Raw genomic sequence first — 19,302 nt, 5'->3', positions numbered from 1 at the left:
GAGGCTACGTCACTGTAAGACACTGTGGCTTCTACCCTGGTCCCTTGGATTGCTTACTGTGGAGCCAGCCTCTGGGTTATCAGGACACTCAGGCCACTCAGGTAACCTTATGGAAAGGTCAACATTTGGGTCCCAGGATGGCCTTTCCATAAGGTTACCTGAGTGTCCTTACAATGACTACCAACTTGCCAGCCAGATGAGTGAGTGAATGACCCCGGAAGCCGATCCTCTAGCCCTACTCAGCACTTGTTGCTCATGTAGACAGAGAATAAGCAAAATACACAGATTCTTTCACCTTACTGTAATCCATAACAGAAATTCCTCCTAACCACCCCCTTGAATAACTAGCAAATGAGCCATCCTTGTCAGAATTTCCCCAATTATCTTAACCACGGGACCACTTCTGTTAAAGCCCAAACCAGTAGGATTTCGAAACTGAAGGACTGGCTAATCAGACTGAAGCAGAAAGCTGTTTATCCTCTTCCAGTATCTGCTTTGTAACTTTTGAAGTAAAAAAAAAACTGTTCTGGAGCTTGAATGAGAGTTATCATTATGATTTAAAATGCATGTTCTAGAATGCTACCTTGTGATGAAGACACAAATTAGAGTTTACCACAGTAGTGTATATATTTGCCCACCTAACAAGCTGAATTTGCAAAATTTGGGTTTCTGTGGACTACAGTGTGAAAAGCTAATCAAGAAACTGGTCACAGTGATTACACTGTTACCTGTGTTAATCACACAGTGATTGCTTCTGTGGAGGGGACATGTGTAACTAAGAGACAGGGATGAAAAGTCAAAGTGTGAGTCGTTCAGTTGTGTCTGATTCTGTGACCCCCATGGACTATAGCCCACCAGACTCCTCTGTGCAGGAAATTCTCCAGACAAGAATACTGGAGTGGGTTGCCATTCCTTTTCCAGGGTGTCTTCCCAACCCAGGAACTGAAGCAGGGTCTCCTGCATTGCAGGCAGGTTCTTTTCCGTCTAAGCCACCAGGGAAGAGACAGGGACAGCATATTTATTTTCATTTCGTTTTCTCTTGCAGGTTTTGATATGTATACTGCACGCCGGTAATATCTGCTCAAGAATATAAATCTTTAAGTCTCTTCCTGACAAAACTACATTTTTTAACGTTTAAAATAAGAGAAACCTAAAACAACTTCAGTACTTATTCAAAATCATGCTCATTACTTTTTAAATTCAACCACGTAAGACATTTTCTCAGTATCTTATTAGTGCCTACATTTGAAGCAAGTTACATGTTACAATGCTAGAAACACCCAAGATGATACGACAAGAAACAATCAGGCTTTGATAACATAAAAGCAGAATATAATTTTTTAAAACCACGTGTGTAGATCAGCCTTAGAAAACAATAAAAAGAAAACTGGTGTTGTTATATCAATCCCAGACAAACTAGACCTTCATGCAAAAAGCACTTTCAGAATAAAAGTGGAATACTTCGTAACAGTAAGTCACTAAGCAGATATAACTATTACACATTTCTTTTTTTTTTTTTTTTAACTATTACACATTTCTATCCAAATACTAGGCTTCCCTGATGGCTCAGCAGGGGAAGAATCTGCTGGCAACGCATGAGACACAGGAGATGTGGGTTCAATCCCTGGGTCGAGAAGATCCCCTGGAGAAGGAAATGGCAACCCACTCCAGTATTCTTGCCTAAAAAATCCCAAGGACAGGGGAGTTCGGAGGGCTACAGTCTAAAGGGTTGCAAAGCGTCAGACATGACTGAGCAACCAAGCACAGTGTATATATATATGTTCATCTACTAGCAATGTCTCAAATAAATAAAGCAAAAGCTGAGAGAATACAAGGGGAAATATCTACAGTGGTAAACGGGATATTTTAATACACTCTTGTCTGTGTAATTGATACAAGCAAACAAAAGGTCACTTATGACCCTGAAGATTTGAAATACGGGAATAACCAGCAAGATCCAATGTAAATATATTAAAACACCACATTCAATAGCTATAGGGAAAAAATAATATACTGGGGCCACAGTGCAGATCTCAAATGTTAAAGGTCTGAAATCACAGACCTTTGAAACACTGAGATTGTTCTCTGATGACATTGCTATGTTGTTAAGCGTTCTCTGATGACATACCTCATGTTGTTAGAAATAAAAGACATTTGAAAACAACTAGAAAATCTCCATGTGTTCAGAAATCGAGAAATATAATACGTTCAAATTATCCAAGTGTTAAAGTAGATACCAGTGAAAATTAGAAACCATTTTAAAGTGAATTATAAAAGTACTATATATTAAAATTTGAGTAATGTTGCTAGCTGAAACAGTACTTAGAGGGAAATGCTCAGCCTTAAATGCATATATTTAAAAGGGAGAAATGCTGAAAAGTAATGATCTACAAGAAGTTAGCAAAAGAACAAAAAAGTAAATCCCAAAAAGTAGAAGGAAGGAAATAAAGAGCGGAAATCAATGCAATAGAGAACAAATATATAATAAAAAGAAAAGGAATCAGCAAGATTCAAAATTTGGTTCCTTTGAATGACTACTAAATTCCCAGGGAGACTGAATGAGGAAAAACAGAAGGTAGTTTTAGCCTATAACAGATACAATAAGATAATTCTTTACTGCAACCATTAAACGGATACTAATATTTATTATAAATAATTTTATGCTAGTAAATTTAAAAAGTTTAGATGAAAAGGACAACTTCTTAGGGGGAAAACTACCAAAATAATCAACAGAAAATCTGAGAAGGTTAAAAATTAAAAATCAAAGGAGTAATTAAAAATCTTTCCACAAAGAAAATTACCAGCCCAGATGGCTTCTCGGCCAGATTCTCACAGAAATTTAATGGAACAATTCAGTCCTACTTAAACTTTTTCAGAATAGAAAATGAGGGTCAGCTCATTTTATAAGGCTAGTATGAGATAACCGCTGATTTCAAATCCTGACAAGGACAATATAGGCCACCTCACTGATACAAAACTATTAACAGAATATCAAACTGAATCCAGAAATACATAAAAAGAGTAATACTGTAAAACCAAATTAGGTTTACCTCAGAAATCAGGTTAGGTTTAAGATTTTAAATAATATGTAATTCAATATATTAACATAGTGAAGGAGAAAAGTCATACAGTAATGAAAAGCTGCAACAACAACAAAAAAAGCATTAAATTCAAACAAACAGAACAAAACACAAAATTCTTAGTAAACCGGTACAGAAGGGAACTTCTTTAAACATGATGAAGGGTTTCACAGAAACAAAACAAAACGAACTTGAGCAAACAGGCCTGGAGGGAAATGCTGAAAGCTTCCTCTTGGAGACCGGGAACCAGAAGGGCAGGAGCTCTGGGGTGGCGGCAGCGCTGTGCGTCTTGACCTGAGCAATAAGTTCATGTGTGTTTGTGTGTTTGCAGTAACATGTAAAGTTCTCCATGGTGCTTTTATATACACCTTGAAATATATATTAAAGATAAAAAAGAAAGAAATATTTGGAAATAAAAGGCTAACCTAGCCTATCACTCAAGCTTGGCAACTCCGTAGGTCCTCACCTCCCCACCACCACCCAGTTACCGTTACTTTCAAACCAGTTAACATTTATTGGGCTTACAAGACATGGTACAATGTGGCAACATGTATCATGAACCTTAACAATGTCTAAGATGAAACCTTATTCCATTACATTACTCCAGTGCCAATCATTCCATTCTAAGGAAAAAGACAAAGAGAAAAAAATCCATGTGTTAAGACATTCACTGCCCACATGATGATAAAATAGAAAACCTAAACTAACTAACCAACTCCAGGAAACAATTAAGAAAAATAATTTTTACAATGGGATTATACAGTCAATAAAAATAAGATTTATCAAATATTCCAAGAAATGAATATAACCTAATTTTTAAAAAATTAGACATATACACATGTTTACACTGTAACAGGGGGAAAAAGTCATAGGCACAAAGAAGAAAGTGAAAGACAGAGGGAAGAAGAGAGGGACAGAGGGTACTGAAAGCGGGAGGGAAGGGTTGGGAGAGACGAAAACTCAACTGGTTTTCTTCATATGTTGAGCTTATGAATGTCATCTGTACTTCTGCATTTCCTGAATTTTCTTTAATGACTACAGAAAACTTTAGTAATGGGGTACATAAGAGCTGAAGAAAATAATCACAAACCTAAGTAAAGTATCCTAAATATTTTAAAAAGTTCCTTCAAAGGGTAACTTTAAAATTTCAACTTTTATCTCAGTACCATTTTATTCAGATAAATTATTTAACATTTAAATTGTGTTAAGTCTATCATATGCTAGTTACTTAGCACAGAGAGAACTTTAATCATAATTAGTACTTAAAATAATATAACTTAAAAATAATAATTAGATTTCCAAAGATATATCATCTCCAATTTTCTGGCTAGAAAGTGAAAAGTGAAAGTGAAGCCCCTCAGCTGTGTCCAGCTCTTTGCGACCCCATGGACTGTAGCCTACGAGGCTCCTCCATCCACGGAATTTTCCAGGCACGAGTACTGGAGAGAGTTGCTGTTTCTTTCTCCAGAGGATCTTCCCCACCCAGGGATCAAAGCCGGGTCTCCTGCATTGCAAGAAGATGCTTTTACCATCTGAGCCACCAGGGAAGTTCCCTTGAGGCTTCCCTGTGGCTCAGCTGATAAAGAATCCGCCTGCAATGTGGGAGACCTGGTACAGTCCATGGGGTCACAAAGGTCAGACACGACTGAGTGACTTTCTAGCTAGCTGCTGCTGCTGCTAAGTCGTTTCAGTCGTGTCCAACTCTGTGCAACTCCATAGACGGCAGCCCACCAGGCTCCCCCATCCCTGGGATTCTCCAGGCAAGAACACTGGAGTGGGTTACCATTTCCTTCTCCAAAGCACAAAAGTGAAAAGTGAAAGAGCAGTCGCTCAGTCGTGTCTGACTCTTCACGACCCCAGGGACTGCAGCCCACCAGGCTCCTCCATCCATGGGATCTTCCAGGCAAGAGTAATGGAGTGGGGTGCCATTGCCTTCTCCAGACTTTCTAGCTAATAAAATCAAGTCCTTAAATGACCTTCAGAACTCCCCTTGGTCTACCCTGCCCACACCTACCCTCTGACCTGCCCTGCCACACACCCCCCCACCCCCGCTTCAGCCACGGCCTCCCACATGCTGCTCTTCCAACATGCCAAGGACATTTCCACGTTAGAAGCTGCTGCTTGCTCTACCCGAACATTTCCTTCCAGATAGTTCCATGGCTTAATCCACTTCACTCAGAAAAGGGCTTCTCAAAAAGCCTTTTCTCACCAAACTACCTGAAGTATTACAGTATCCTGTTACTTTTTAATCCCCTGAATCTATCTTATTCTGCTTCAAAACCTGTGAGCTCCCTGACGTGTGTGTGCGACTGAGTGTGCACACATGAATAATGTCTATGCCCCTCGCTGATATTTAAGCTCAGGAAGCACAGCTCTACTTTGTTTACCATTGTGTCACATGACTGCCAATAGCAGGCTTTCAAAAATACTTGTTGAAAGAACAAAAGATGGTAACTGGTTTTAGTTTTGCTGAGAAAATAATGATGGAACACTACTAGAATTCAGTAAAGCTTTCAAATGAATTCATTCTCAATCACAAGAGCATTACACACATACTTTGGTGGTAGGAGTACAACGTTCACAATTCAGGGTTCAGTAACAGGAAGGAATGGGGACTTCTTATGTTTCTCTGCCCCTTTCCATATCCTTCCTTCCTCTCATTCATCCATAAATGGTTACTGTGTACCACTAAGTCAGAGAGTATTCTACACATTAAGAACACACAGACAATTAAGGCAAGTTAATGCATGAGACATATGAGCATAATAACCATAGAACATGGCATGCAACAGAGTTCTGTGAAGTTGTAACATAACAGAGGAAGTAATCCACTTTTAGGGGCAGGTGTTCAGGGAAGTTTCAACAGTGATGACATTCAACAAACACTTGCAAAACCAAATAACAAAAGATATGCTTCATTTTACTTTACATATGAAATGAGAGTATTAAGTCTGAAAGTGCTACAGTAATTTGCTACCATGAGATAAGCTCGCTTGAGAGCGAAACCAAAACAAGAGGAATGCCAGAGCAGGACCAGAGAAACTAAGCCAAGTCCTTGATGATTTCAGACTGGATGAAGCCCCAGATGAAGTTCAAGGACAAGACCTAATCATGCCCTTTACTGTGTAGCCAGTCTGAATTTGGTTTTCTGTCACTTGCAATATAAGTATACAGAGGAATCTCAGCGAATTCTTTGAAAAAAACCAAAGCATTTGTTTTTTCAGTGTACAGGGGCACTATTGGTATTCTGGAAGGGACAATTCTTGTTTTGCGGGCAAACATCACAGGACACTTGGTATATCTCGTCTCTACCAGACCCACAGATTTCCAAACACCACTCATCTTCAAGAAGAACCACAGGTCTATTCCCTGTTAGTTGCTACCTGTATCCATTCCTCACAGTGCACGCGTAAATGTTCTTAACAACAACCTTAAAAGAACTGGGATATACCACTCAAATATACTAATTTTATATAGTAATCCATTTTAATTAGTCATTCATGACTATCTAAATGACTGATTCAGTCCTAAGCACAGCTTATACCTGCTCTTGAGATAAGCAGTGCTTTAAGAATGCCACTACTATCTGAAAATTCTCATTCATTTAAGCTTACTTCTCCATACAATATTATCAATATATGTCACTGACAATGTTGGTTATCTTCCCTGTAGCCATTCATTTAATTTCTTCCTAGACTGAAATGCTAGATATTGGTTTTTCTAGTCCCCTTGCAACTAGGGCATAAGTAATAAGGCCAAAATGAAATCTGATACAGGCTTTCTGTAAAAGGTTTACTTGCTTCATCAAGAGATGAGAGGGCAAACTTCCTCCCGTCTTTGGTGGTTGTGTCAGAATGTGATGCCTGGAGCAGAAAGAGAAACATGCAACTATGAAAGGATAAACCTGAGCACAAAGGTCGCCACACTACAGATAAAGATGGAAAGCACTTGGATTCAATCTAGAGGGGAAGCCAGTCTGAGCAGGAACCCAAATGGGAGGGCAGTTTAGAGGAAACGGAAACACAGAACCTCTGTGCTGACTGAGGACTGAGGACTGAGCAAAGCCAAGCTTATGCACAAACTGCCCTTTAAACTAATCCTACCTATGCCTTTGCCAATTACCTGAGCTAATACACTTCTGTTTTTAAATCCTATTTGCATCCTAACTGATACAGGAAACAGCTATGTTTAGGGGAAAGAGCAAAATCGAGACACTGCAGGGAATGTAAAGAAACTTTCAGACGTAAGAGAATCAGGAACTATAAAGCCAAGAAACAAGAAATCAGATCATTTCATTCCTATGGAGTATATTTCAGAAGCGGTCTAAGAAAACCATGGATGATTGAGATAAGGCTGTTAGCTTTGGTAATTAGATCATCAAGATGACTTTTTAAAAACCAATTTCAGTGCTGCGATGGTAAGGGAAGTCAGAGTGCAAAGGAAAGAATAATTTACACTTTTAAGAACTCCATAATGCACCAAACCCTTGGAAAGACATGTAACGTGTGTTAAACTCCGTCGATTACAACTCTGTGAGGTAAGTATAACATTCTGTGGTGTCCTTAGTCGCTCAGTCTTGTCCGACTCTTTGTGACCCCATGGACTATAGCCCACCAAGCTCCTCTGTCCATGCTGACTCTCCAACAAGAATACTGCATTGGGTTGCCATGTCTTCCTCGTATAACATTCTACTTTACAGACAAAGAACACAGCCTGAGTAGTAAGTTGCCCACAGCCACACAGACAGTAACTGGTTTCAGTAGACTTCAAAATCAGATCTTTGAAGCTTAAAAGTAAATGTCCTTCCTACTATACCCCTTCATGGATCACAGACTCGTCGTGGTGAAGGGGCTTGTGTAACGCAGTGAAGCCATGGGCCATGCCGTGCAGGGCCAGCCAAGACAGACGGGTCCTGGTGAAGAGTTCCGACAAAACGTGGCCCACTGGAGGAGGGAACGGCAAACCACTCCAGCAGTCCTGCTGCGAGAACCCCACGAACAGCATGAGGCAGAAAAATAAGACACCGAAGATGAGCACCACAATCAAAAGGTGTCCAATATGCTCCTGGGGAAGAGTGGAGGGCAGTCGTTAGTTCCAGAAAGAATGAAGTGGCTGGACCAAAGCGGATATGACGCTCAGTTGTGTGGATGTGTCTGATGGTTAAAGTCAAGTCCGACGCTGTAAAGAGCTATTGCTCTTTTTTTGCATGGGAACCTGGAACGGCAGGTCCGTGAATCAAGGCAAATCGGATGTGGTGAAGCAGATGGCAAGAATGAACATCTTAGGAATCACTGAACTAATATGGATGAGAATGGGCAAATTTAATTCAGATGACTGTTATGTCTACTACTGTGGCCTAGAATCCCTTAGGAGAAAGGAAGTAGTCCTTAATAGTCAACAAGAGTTCTAAATGCAGTACTTGGGTGCAATCTCAGGAAAAAAAAAATAATCTAAGTTCATTTCCAAGGCAAACTGTTCAATATCAGTGTTATCTTAAGTCTCTGCCCCAACCACTAATGCCAAAGAAGCTGAAGCTGAACAGTTCTGTGAAGTAGAACTGCTGTAGTTCTCGAACTACACCTTCTAGAACAAACACCAAAAAAAAAAAAAAAAAAATGTCCTTTTCATCACAGGGGATTGGAATACAAAATAGGAAGCCAAGAGACACCCAGAATAATAGGCAAGTTTTGCCTTGGAGGGCAAAAGCAGGGCAAAGGCTAACAGAGTTTTGTCAAAAGAACACGCTGGTCATAGCAAACACCCTTTTCCAACAACCAAGAGACAGCTATACACACGGACATCACCAGATGGTCAATACCAAAATCAGATTATGTTCTTTGCAGCTGAAGATGGAAAAGCTCTACACAGACAGCAAAAAGAAGACCTGGAGCTGTCTGTGGCTCAGGTCGTGAGCTCCTAATAGCAAAATTCAGGTTTAAAGTGAAGAACGTAGGGAAAACGACTAGGTCATTTAGATATGACCTAAATTAAATCCCTTATGATTATACAGTGGAGGTGACAAATGGATTCGAGATGAGATCCGGTAGACAAAGTGTCTACCAGATTCATAAAACTGAAAGAGGTTCATATATGAGTTTATTGAAAGAGATTCATATGTTTTATATGAGTTTATATACGAGGTTCATCACTGGAAAGAGGTTCGTAACATTGTATAGGAGGCAGTGACCAAACTAGTCCAAGAAAAAGAAATGCAAGAAGCTTAAGTGATTGTCTGAGGAGACATTAGAAAGAGCTGAGGAAAGGAGAGAAGTGAAAGGCAAGGGAGAAAGGGAAAGATATACTCAACTGAGTGCAGAGATCCAGAGAATACCAAGAAGAGATAACCCTTCTTAAGTGAACAATGCAAAGAAAACAACACAATGGGAAAGACTAGAGATCTCTTCAAGAAAACTGGAGGCATCAAGGGAACATTTCATGCAAGGATGGACACCATAAAGGACAGAAATGGTACGCACCTAATAGAAGGAAAAGATATCAAGAAGAGGTGGCAGGAATACACAGAGAACAGTACACCAGTCACTGTGGTCACTCACCCAGAGCCAGACATCCTGGAGCGTGAAGTCAAGGGGGCCTTAGGAAACATTACTACCAACAAAGCTAGTGGAGGTGACGGAATCCCAGTTGAGCTATTTGAAATTCTAAAGGTTGATGCTGCTAAAGTGTTGCACTCAATATGTCAACAAATTTGGAAAACTCAGTAGTGGCTACAAGACTGAAAAAGGTCACAGTTTTCATTTCAATCCCAAAGAAAGGTAATGTCAAAGAATGTTCAAACTACCATACAATGGCACTCATTTCACATGCTAACAAGGTTACGCTCAAAATCCTTCAAGCTAGGCTTCAAAAGAATGTGAACCTAGAACTTTCAGATGTACAAGCTAGGTTTTGAAAATGCAGAGGAACCAGGGAGCAAACTGCCAACATTTGTTCGATTATAGAGAAAGCAACAGAATTCCAGAAAAACATCTGCTTCTGCTTCACTGACTGCGCTAAAGCCTTTGAATGTGTGGATCGTAACAAACTGTGGAAAATTCTTAAAGAAACACCAGTACCAGACCACCTTACCTGCCTCCTGAGAAACCTGTATGCAGGTCAAGAAGCAAGTTAGAATCGGACATTGAACAACTGACTGGGAAAGAGTTATAATAAAGCTGTATCTTGTCACCCTGCTTATTTAACTTCTACGCAGAGTACATCATGAGAAACACTGGGTTGGATGAAGCACAAGCTGGAATCAAGACTGCTGGGAGAAATATCAATAACCTCAGATATGAAGATGATATCACTCTAAGGGCAGAAAGTGAAGAGAAACTAACGAGCCTTTTGATAAGGGTTAAAGAAGAGCATGACAAAGTTGGCTTGAAACTCAGCATTCAGAAAACTAAGATCATGGCATCTGGTCCCATCACTTCATGGGAAATAGATGGGGAAACAGTGGAAACAGTGTCAGACCTTTATTTTTTGGGGCTCCAAAATCACTGTGGATGGTGACTGCAGCCATGGAATTAAAAGATGCTTGCTCCTTGGAAGAAATGCTATGACAAACCTCAACAACATACTAAAAAGCAGAGACATCACTTTGCCGACAAAGGTCCGTCGAGTCGAGGCTATGGTTTTTCCAGTGGTCATGTATGGATGTGAGAGTTGGACCATAAAGACTGAGTGTCAAAGAATTGAGAATTGTGGTGCTGGGGAAGGCTCTTAAGCGTCCTGGGACTGCAAGAAGATCAACCAATCCTAAAGGAAATCAACCCTGAATATTCACTGGAAGCACTGATGCTGAAGCTGAAGCGCCAATACTTTGGCCACCTGATGCGAAAAGCCAACTCACTGGAAAAGACCCTGATGCTAGGAAAGACTGAAGCCAAAAGGAGAAGGAGGTGGTAGAGGATGAGATGGCTAGGTAGTGTCACCGACTCAATGAACATAAATTTGAGCAAACCCCAGGAGGTAATGGAGGACAGAGGAGCCTGCCATGCTGCAGTTCTTGGTGTTGCAAAGAGTTGGACACAACTGAGCGACTGAACAACAACTACACCAGGCTCCTAGGATTAAAGAATAAAAATACAGTGGCACAGCAGGCTCAAAATTCAGACTGGCTTCTGTGAGCTGCACGGCACACAGCACGGTGTTTGGCAGCCCTGGCAAAGGTATATTTAAGCATGCATGGAGGCTAGAGAGGGCAAAACTTAAAAAGGAGTGACCATGGATAATTACTGAGAAAGAAAGATAAAGAGGGATGATCATGGACACATCTGGAGAAGGTTGCTCTTGAAGAAAAGGAAGGACAATTCCTTCTTTTCAGAGAAGAGTAAATAAAGAAATGATATCAGGATAGAAAAGATTATACCTCAGATGCTTGAGATTTTTCTCAGGAAAGGAAAAGATCAAGTTATTTGCTATAAACACTTTCATGAAGTAAGACAAAAAAAACCCTCACAATTGACATTATAGATCTGGAGGATAACAGAACACTAACTGGTATGAAAACAATCCAAAATCCTCACACAACTGTCTCTTGTATCCTTCAGGGATCAAGATAGTGATTAGGCCTGTTCAGAACTGGGCACTAGAAAGATAAATTGACATAAAGTTAAGTATTCTAAGGTATCAATGATGGGCTGGTAAAAACTGATGACCATGGGATCCTGGTGACTAGGGGAGGCAAATGAAAAGAGCAGTAGGCTAAAGAATTGAATGAATAGACACAAAGACGGGAGGGTTCCTAAAGACAGGAAGAGGGGAAGAAAGAGAGAGAGAAATCGGGTTCCATAAGTGTGGAAGAGTGCTTGTTTGTGGTCAGACAGGTCTTGACACAATGCCTCAGGCAATGAGCTACTGCCTAGGGCTGAGCACTACCCCGTCAGCTAAAAGCACAGAATTGAGAGACAAGTGCCTGTAAAAACACGCAGTCCTCGGGTGCAGGAAACAAACAGGCTTACCTGGTGGTGCTACTGGTAAAGAACCCACCTGCCAACGCAGGAGACAGAAGAGATGTGGCTCTGATCCCTAGGTCGGGAAGGTCCTGTGGAGGAGGAAATGGCAACCTGCTCCAATATTCGTGCCTGGAGAAGTCCCATGGACAGAGGAGTCTGGCTGTCCTGTGGAGACTGCAAGGAGATGGACGTGACTGAAGCGACTTAGCATAGCACAGCAACAAACAAGTGAATGAATCTGCCCGTACAGGAATCAAACACTTAAAATATCTCCTCTCCTTTTAAAATGAACAATTCTATCTCCAAATTTAAGAAATTCATCAAGAGGCTAAAAGTCTACAATAAAGGTTAAGGCAGATGTGTGTCAGGAGGTAGAACAAAAAGTTAAATCTGTCAGGCCAATTGTAACCCACCTGTTAAAAGACTTTTAGCATAAATTTCCAATAAGCCAACAACAGTTTGTGCTTTAGAAACTCTGGAGAGCACCTAGCATGGCTTCAAAAAAAGGATATCACTCAATTTAATTTTAAAAGCTCCACCCATTGCAATCTCAGTGGATACACTACCATTTATACTCATAGCTTCATTTTTCACCATTCTGCTGCTCTTGACACATTATCCAATTACAGGAAAAAATTGGGAAAAATCAGACATGGCAACCTCCACTACCACATCCCTCCTTCAGTTTGCACTTTTTACACCATTAATTCTGACTACTCTTGCCCTAGTAATAAATGAAGAAGAAATGACACTGGCACAACCTAAATTTTGCAGAAAATATCAAGTACAAGAAAGATTGCCAAGTAGTACTAGTAACAATTGAGAACCCAAGAAATTTGAGAAGTTTCAAGTTTAAAAAGCGTTTTCTCCATTTCAGTCCTCTCCAAATAAAACAAAGGGCTTGGACAACACAAGATTGTGAAGCTTCAACAGACGATTTAGCCTAACAGTGAATAAAAGAATCACTAAAATCGTTTATCCTTTCTTGGGCTATTACATTTCTTACCCTCACAAAGCCTTCTTTTAAAACCAGGACCACTTCTCAATTCTTTCCCTGGATCTAGTATACATATGTCCCTCCGTCCGCCCCCCCCCCTCCAAAAAAAGTTTAGAGACCAAAGACTCGCTGTAGTCAGAAAAGGATTAATTTAGATGAAGAATCACTTGCCGTCACTGGCACCATTCCTCAAAACCATCAAAGTCTCCTGGGGGCTGGATCCCCCCGACAAGATGAACAAAATCCACTGGCGTCTGGATAGCAAGCTTTTCTTTGTAAGTCTATAAGCCTGGGAAAGCTTTCCAGACAGTTAAAAAGACTTCTCAAGGAAGCAAAAGGTCGAGACCAGGAAGATGGGGAGGTGACTAAAACAGGCAGACGACCCACCCACCTAACGCAAAGGAGGGACCGCTTGCAAGGGCTGACGCTTCAGCAGGAGGCAGGAAAGGTTGCGGAGGGCGGCCGGCGCTGCGACCCCCGGCCCCTGCGTGGGAATGGAGGGCACGCAAAGTCAGGGGCCAGCCGGAGGCCTGGAGCGGGGCGCGGAGAGGGGGCGGGACGTGGAGACAAAGCAGCGGTGGACTCCGGCTGAACACCACCAGGGTCTGAGCCACGGCGGGGCAAAGCCAAGAAAGCTTTGCCCCAAGAGGAGACACCGAAGCTTGCAGCTTCACCCACCTGCCAGACGCTCGCCCCGCGGACAGAAGCACGGACGCAGCCCGGGCGCTTCCTCTCCTGCCGGACACAGCCCCTGCCGCCGCCGGAGCTCCGGACCCGACAGCACAGGGCGGTAGCGAAGTAGGCAAAGCGGCGACCGCACTCGAGCAGACGGGGGTGTACGTAGGGGGCGCCGGGGGGCTCGGGAAGGCAGCTCTGTGCTTGACCTTCCTCACCGGTGGCCAACGGCGCTCCCTGGGAACAGCATCCCGCCTCGGCCCGCTGCAGCGGCCGGGCTTCCTGCGGCCACAACCCGCCCCCGCGCTACTCGGCCGCCGGCATCTTGTCGGAGGCGGGAAAGACCGCACTGCGCAGGCGCGCGCCGACGCTGCCGGCTCCCCGCCATAACGCGCAGGCGCGGGGGGCGCTTCCCACCCCACCCCCCACCCCCACCCGCCGAGGCCGTCTTCCGCAAAGCCGTCTGCTCCCTCGCACGGGTGCTGCCAAGCTTAGTGGCCAGCCACAAACTGCACCGCAGCCGAGTTAATAGACCCTTCTGCGCACCTCACAGTCAGTCATTGTGTAAAACCCTATCTGTGTGCCAGGTCCCGGGACAGGCGCTGGTGAAAGATTAGTAAAACGCGGCTTCAGCGCTAACTGCCACTGCTGCTAAATCGCTTCAGTTGAGTCCGACTCTGTGCCACCCCATAGATGGCAGGTCACCAGGCTCCCCGGTCCCTGGGATTCTCCAGGCAAGAACACTGGAGTGGGTTGCCATTTCCTTCTCCAATGCATGAAACTGAAAGTGAACTCGCTCAGCCCTGTCCGACCCTTAGCAACCCCATGCAATGCAGCCCACCAGGTTCCTCCGTCCATGGGATTTTCCAGATGAGAGTATTAGAGTGGGGTGCCATCGCCTTCTCCGTCCAGTGCTAAAGGTGTTCCTAATCTAGTGAAATAGGACGGGGATGAACGAGTGATTTCCACAATTCTTGTTTGTTACCTGCACGCCACCTTCGCTCTCTTGCCCCTTTGATTTTAATAACTGAAAACATACCTCTTCCAGGAAGTCCTTACTCTCACACAATTTGGTTAGTTCTTTTCTAATACCTCGCCTTACCTCTTTAAGCTTTATTTCATTCATTGTAAATTCAACAAGTACTATTTGAGTTTCATTTATATTCTAGATATGCTTCTAGGTTATAGCAATAAGGAAAATAAACTCATGGGACTTCTATTTTAGGGGAGAGTATAAAACAAACAAACAAAAAAAAACAAACTTCAAACAATCAACGAAATAACGTTTGATAGTGGTGAGGGATGGGAAGAGGAAAAAACCACCAAAAGTTAATGTTGGGTGAGGGGTGGTAATTAGCGATCTCTCTCCAGAGATGACACTTGATCTGAGGCCTTACTGACCACTGGGGCCAGAAGCTATGAGAATCATCCAGGCAGAGCGTTCTAGACAGAAGAACAGCAAATGCAGCAAACCTCTCATTCTTGAGGTGGGAGTGAGACCAGCACATAAAGGACAGAAAGACTAGGTGATGTGGACACCTGGGGAGGATATGTAGGGGGGCGGGGGGGGGGGGACAGGGGCAGTTTAGGTGGGACATTGAGGCCATGGTAAGAAACTGGATTTTTACCTCATGGCAGCCCTTCCATCTTGCTGACACTGCCAGAACTCCTACTCAAACACTTCTAGCTCCTGACTGCCTCGCTGGACATGCTGATTCCACTGTCTTGAAGACACTTGCTCTTGTTCTTTACACATCTAGCTTCTCATCTTTCAGGTTTCAGTTTAAATGTCACCTCAGAAAGGCCATCCTTCCTAAACTAAGTATCCCACCTGCCCTTTCATTAGTCTCCATCATTGCACCTGATCATTTCTTTATGGGCACTGAACATATTTTTCAATTATATATTCATTGCTTCTTCACCATTCAGTTCACTAAACTGACTCCACCAGGGAGGGAAGATGTTTCACTTACTAGTGAATACTCCATGCCTAGCACCATGCCTGGCATGAATGATCACTCAATATGTGTTTGCTGTTTTTAGGAATGTCGAGTTTGTCAGCACTTAAGTAGCCAGGGGTATACTACATTGTTTTACACTGGTTTTTAAAAAATAATGCAAATCATTTCCTGTTTATATACCCTCTGCTAGATTATAAATAAGAACTTTGGCAGAGAGAGAGAGAGAGAGAGGAAGAGAATGAGATGAAGAGTAGGTGAGGGGTAGTGGGCAAAGATTGTATTTTGCATATATTTGCAGGGCTGGGAGGTGGAAGGCTTCGATTTAGTGAAGCACCTGTTACATGTGTCCTGCGTTTGGCTGAATTGTCACTACAGCCTTGCGAGGTACTTTTCCTTAGTTTCATACATAGCAAACTTGAGAGAGATTAAATAACTTGCCTAAGGTCCTACATTAAGTGACAGTGCCAACCATAAAGTTCATGCCCTTCCCTTCGAGAGAAACTGGATTTTGAGATGGGTTTGTTTGGTGATTTGATTCTGTGTCATTAGCAGGCTTTTATTAGCCATTTCAGCCACTGCCATTTAAGAATCCCAATCATCCTGCTGTTCTTGTATAGGATCTCAACAAAGGGCCTGATGTGAAATTGCTGTGATTTTTTTTCTTTTGGACTATGGCAGGGTTCATTTTACCATTCCCTCTTCATGTCTTTTTAAAATTTGTATTTCTTTTTATTAATAATATGTACACGTTTGATCAAAGGAAAAGAGGAGATATAGAAAAATGGGTGCATTTCCTAAATGCTAGCTGCATCCCCTTGGTTAGGCTTGTTATTTTATGACTCTTTCATCTAGGTCCCAAGTAATACTTTAGACATCAAAGACAGTTCTCTGGCAAAGAGTGACAGCCTCATCACAACAATCACTTCTCCCATTTGCTCATCAAAATTATACACCATCATTTCCCTCCAAACAGGATAGCTGGGGGAAACTATGAGAAAGAATAGGGCTGCTATCCTGTATCCAGGGCCATTCAGCCTTTATATGAAGGCATTCAGTTTCTTTAATATCATTAACTCATGATAGCATACACCGGTCAATCAAAGCCAGTTAGTCCATAAGCAAACCAAATAGTAGTTGGATAAACACACTTAAAAAGTTTCTTTGTTCTTCTACCCCCACTATAGTAGGACTCCATCTTGGAATAAATTCTGGAATCAAGGCAATGTCTTTGGTTTCTGTGGGATGCTCTCCTCATGGTTACTATCTGTTGTTGGTTGAATATTCTCCCACTCCTCAAAAGATATGTTGAATTCCTCACCTCAAGTACTCAACAATATGAACTTATTTGGAAATAGGATCATTGCCGATATAATTAAGTTCAAATGAGGCCATACTGGAGTAGGTGGACCCCTAATCCAATAACTAGTGTCCTTCTAAGAAGTCAGCCAAATGGAGGAAGAGACACACGGGGAGAAGGCTGTTTGATGGCAAAGGAAAAGATTGGTGTCGTGCACCTGCAAGCCGAGGAACACCAAACACTGCTGGCCAGCCACCAATACTGAGGAAGAGGCAAGTGAGGATTTCTCTACAGATTTCAGGGGAAACACACTCGTGTCAACAACTTGATATCAAATGTAGAGGCTCCAAAACTGTGAGACAGTAAATATCCATTGTTTTAAGCTACCCAGTTCATGGCAATATGTTATAGGGGCCTTAAAATCTAATACACCCCACTCTCTCCTAGTGTGTGTGTGTGTGTGTGTGTGTATGTGTGTGTGTGTGTGTGTATGTGTGTGTGTGTGTGTGTGTGTGTGTGTGTGTGTGTGTGTGTGTGTGTGAGGACGTGAAGTAAAGAAAAGAGACTGTCAGGGCTTGAAGAAGAGGAAAGAGATGGGGATGGGCTGCCCACTCCAGTATTCTTTCTGGCAAAACCCCATGGGCAAGGGAACGTGATGGGCAATAGCCCATGGGGGTACCAAAGAGTCTGAGATGTCTGCTAAATGATGATTTAGCAGGCACACATGCATGCAAAATATCATTTAAGCCTGTGGCGCTGATATGCAGCTAGTGATGCATTACTGGAGTGGGTTGCAATGACCTCCTCCAAGGGATCTTCCAACCCAGGGATCAAACCCAGGTCTCTTGCATTACAGACGGATTCTTTACCATCTGAGCCACCCAGGAAGCACTCAGTTCAGTTCAATTCAGTTGCTCAGTCATGTCCGAATCTTTGCTACCCCATGGACTGCAGCCCACCAGGTTCCTCCGTCCATGGGATTTTCCAGATGAGAGTATTGGAGTGGGGTGCCATCACCTTCTCCGTCCAGTGCTAAAGGTGTTCCTAATCTAGTGAAAAAGGACGGGGATGAACGAGTGATTTCCACAATTCTTGTTTGTTACCTGCACGCCACCTTCGCTCTCTTGCCCCTTTGATTTTAATAACTGAAAACATACCTCTTCCAGGAAGTCCTTACTCTCACACAATTTGGTTAGTTCTTTTCTAATACCTCGCCTTACCTCTTTAAGCTTTATTTCATTCATTGTAAATTCAACAAGTACTATTTGAGTTTCATTTATATTCTAGATATGCTTCTAGGTTATAGCAATAAGGAAAATAAACTCATGGGACTTCTATTTTAGGGGAGAGTATAAAACAAACAAACAAAAAAAAAACAAACTTCAAACAATCAACGAAATAACGTTTGATAGTGGTGAGGGATGGGAAGAGGAAAAAACCACCAAAAGTTAATGTTGGGTGAGGGGTGGTAATTAGCGATCTCTCTCCAGAGATGACACTTGATCTGAGGCCTTACTGACCACTGGGGCCAGAAGCTATGAGAATCATCCAGGCAGAGCGTTCTAGACAGAAGAACAGCAAATGCAGCAAACCTCTCATTCTTGAGGTGGGAGTGAGACCAGCACATAAAGGACAGAAAGACTAGGTGATGTGGACACCTGGGGAGTATATGTGGGGGGGCGGGGGGGGGACAGGGGCAGTTTAGGTGGGACATTGAGGCCATGGTAAGAAACTGGATTTTTACCTCATGGCAGCCCTTCCATCTTGCTGACACTGCCAGAACTCCTCCTCAAACACTTCTAGCTCCTGACTGCCTCGCTGGACATGCTGATTCCACTGTCTTGAAGACACTTGCTCTTGTTCTTTACACATCTAGCTTCTCCTTTTGAAGCATTTAACTCCACGTGCCTCTCGAGGGTTCAAAAGGATGTGAAGCCTCCTGTCGAGATGAGGCGGGGAACTAGGGCTTTCTCGAGGGTCTTCACAGGGGATTCAGACATCCCTCCATCTTGTGAGATGAAAGACGAGCCTGCATTTATGTCACTGCAGGGAATTCAGCCTTATTTCGAGTCAGGGCATCTCGGTGTCATTCCAATTGAGGCAGCAAAATCAGGGTCCCTCTCACATAAATATATCTGAGAGAAGCCTCCTCATGAGGTGGTTGTGGAAAGTTGAAATTCCTCTTGAGTCAAAGCCAGGGAATCAGCTCTCATCTCGAGATTATTTGGCGTACACGGAGCTTTTCTCGAGGTGCTGTGCTGAACTTGGTGTTCCTCTAGACTTGTGATGGTATTCTCGTGGAATCTCTGGAGTTGCCTAAAGGAAGTCAAGCCAA

General features: G+C 42.8%; 1 long non-coding RNA gene across 2 annotated transcripts; it reads right to left on the bottom strand.

Moving 5' to 3' along the window:
- Positions 1–2,967: 2,967 nt before the first annotated feature.
- LOC136163546 (uncharacterized) lies at positions 2,968–14,024 on the bottom strand. 2 transcript variants are annotated; one of them, XR_010662258.1, is made up of 3 exons: positions 13,713–14,024; positions 12,044–12,211; positions 2,968–3,703 (listed from the first exon to the last, which is right to left on the bottom strand). It is a non-coding gene; the product is annotated as an uncharacterized lncRNA (long non-coding RNA). The 2 variants fall into 2 exon arrangements; XR_010662259.1 differs by having other exon boundaries at positions 12,072–12,211.
- Positions 14,025–19,302: the final 5,278 nt, after the last annotated feature.

This window comes from Muntiacus reevesi, chromosome 3 (assembly GCF_963930625.1).
Source record: "Muntiacus reevesi chromosome 3, mMunRee1.1, whole genome shotgun sequence".
Lineage (NCBI taxonomy): Eukaryota > Metazoa > Chordata > Mammalia > Artiodactyla > Cervidae > Muntiacus > Muntiacus reevesi.
The sequence above is the reverse complement of the archived record's forward strand: the minus strand, read 5'-3'. Positions and strand labels throughout refer to the sequence as shown.